We start from the raw sequence: 2,668 nt of genomic DNA, 5'->3' as shown, positions 1-2,668 counted from the left end.
CCTCTCCCTCTCTCTCTCTCTCTCCCTCTCCCCCTCCCCTCCTCTTCCCCCTCTCTCCCTTCTCTCTTCTCCCTCTCTCCTCTCTCTCTCTCCCCCATCTCCCTCTCTCCCTCCCTCCTCTCTCTGTCTCTCTCACACACACACACACACACACACACACACACATGCGAGCACACACACTAACTATTGAGACTTGATTTGAACACCCAAAGTCAAGATGCCACACTAGGGGTCTTCATTCAGCACCGAAATCGCTTCTCAGAGATAAAGATCTGAACTATCAAGGGTCTCTTATGGTTATGAACTGGTCCTCAAGCCCTCTCCTCACTTAATCTTAACTATTACCAAGGATTCTTGTGAGCATGTGTTTACAGCTGGAGTTGATTCCAGGCACATTAGTCTCCCACAGACCTGGTTCTTTCCAGAGAACTGACTTGATAAGAGGTGGATTCTTTCTCACCATCACACTAGTCCATCAAGTGAGAGAGTTAGCTGCTGTCCTCCATAGGACACTATCTAGACCCCTCCAGACCTTCAGCCACACTTCCCTTTGGCCATCTTTTGCTGTGTTGTGTGTCAGAACCCTCTAGGCTGGACCACCTTAGACCATGCCCAGGAGAACCTCTCCTCTGAGGCCTCATTGTCCTGTGTCTTGTCTTCCCCGCCCCGTACATCTGCCAATTCAAACATGCTTCATCCTCGCCATCTTTCTTCTTGCTCTGGAAACAGCAGTCATGTCAACTTTACCATTGCTTCTAGATAGGGCATATCTGTAGATTGCACCACCCCTTTCCTAGGCATTATTCCCCTTATCTTCTCTTAAAATAAGAGCTCCTTGAAGACACACTCTATCTTATGTTTTTAATACACCCTAGCACAATGATTGGCACTTAGCAAGTGCTCTATAAGTAGGTTGGGTTTTTTTTATTCTTTCGGAGCAGTCTTTACCATTACTCGCTGGGGCAAAATGTTTGGCTAGAACTGTAGGTGTATTTCATCAGTTCCATTCCCTGTTCAGTCTTTTGCTTTTTCTGTTTTATGTTCCCAAACAGAATTGGCTCCTTAATAGGCACCCTGACCTTGCTATCTCGAAATATAAATGTTGAATCTACCTAACCTCCCACCTTTAACAAACTCATTGGCTTTTGGCCCATGGGCAGCATGTGACTTGGAGCTGGTTGGCCCAGTTTCCAAGGGTAATGTTAACTAATTCCCTTCAGTCTTAGTGAATAAATGCAGAAACAAAGGTCCAGTGAGGAAACATACAGTAAAATGGCAAGTTGCTGACATTCTTCACCAAAACTAGCACCATTTTCACTGGTTCCTCCTGATAACTTACAACAAGTGAACCTGATGGCGCTAAGGACAGAAAAGGGTCTGCTTAGGCCATGGAGGCAGCTTCTTTACCCTTCACTGAGTCTATGGAAGTTCAGTGCCTAGAATCGACTCCCAAATGACAGCACATCATCATCCTCCCTTCCAGTGCGCACAAGTAGTACCAAGTCTGAATGTAAATAACAAAAGATTTCAGCAAGTTTCCTGATGTGATAACTGCAGATGTTCCCATTGGACAAATCTTTTGTCATGCTTCCTGCAGTTTAGAGGCTTCAGAACGAGAGAAAAGGATTAATTCTGAAGGCCTTTGGCAAAATTAATCACAGTGTTTTAAGGGAAGGAGGCTGTCATTTAATTTCCATTATGATTAAGTTTTTAGGTTGTTTTTACTTAGTCCATCAAATATTTGCTCTGTCTACATCAAATACAGCATCGTGAAGATCAGATGAAATCAGAGATGAAAAGGCCCACTGAAAAGTCAGAAATTACCACAAAGGAAGGCAGTGTAATCCTCTCTCCTCCAGTCTCCTTTCCTTCCACCTTCAAATATATTCAGGCCTCTGCTATCTTAGAAACCCCACCTACTGCACTTAGTTACAACTGCCCAGTCTCTCTTCTTTCTACTGCTAAGCATCCTCTCTGTACGGTCCACAATGTCCTGCCAATCAAACATTTATTAACCACTTACTATGTACCAAGCACTGTGCTAAGTGCTGAAGATACCAAAAAAAGGTTTAAAAAAATCCTTGCCCTAAAGGAGTTTACAATCGAATGGGGGAGACAATATGCAAACAAATATATACCAACAAGCTATCTATAGGATAAACATGAAACAATTGAGAGGGAAGGCACTGGAGTTAAGAGGGTTTGGGAAAGGCTTCCTGTAAAGATGAGATTTTATTTGGGGGGTTAAAGGAAGCCAGGGAGGTCAGTGATCTGGGCGGTGGAGGGAGAGAGCATTCCAAGCATGAGACATCCAGAGAAAATACCTGGGGACAAGAGATGGAGTGTCTTATTCACAGGGCACCCAGGAAGCCATGGTCACTGGATCAAGGAATCCGTGGTGGGGAATAAGGCGCATGAAGGCTGGAAAGGTAGGAGGGGCCAGTTATGAAGGACTCTGAATGCATAAATCTGATCCTGGGGGAGATAGGGAGTTACTGGAGTTTTCTGCATAGGGTAGGGGGTGGGGTAATAGAATCAAGTCTGTGTTTTAGGAAAATCACTTCTGTGGCTGAATGGAAGAGGGATTGGAGCAGGGAGAGACTTGAGGTAGACAGTTTCTCCTGCAGGATATTGCTATAGTCCAGGAATGAGGTGATGAGGGCCGGGG

This window comes from Petaurus breviceps, unplaced genomic scaffold (assembly GCF_028583685.1).
Source record: "Petaurus breviceps papuanus isolate PSGF00001 unplaced genomic scaffold, PetGlider_PUasm1.0 186, whole genome shotgun sequence".
NCBI lineage: Eukaryota > Metazoa > Chordata > Mammalia > Diprotodontia > Petauridae > Petaurus > Petaurus breviceps.
The sequence above is the reverse complement of the archived record's forward strand: the minus strand, read 5'-3'. Positions refer to the sequence as shown.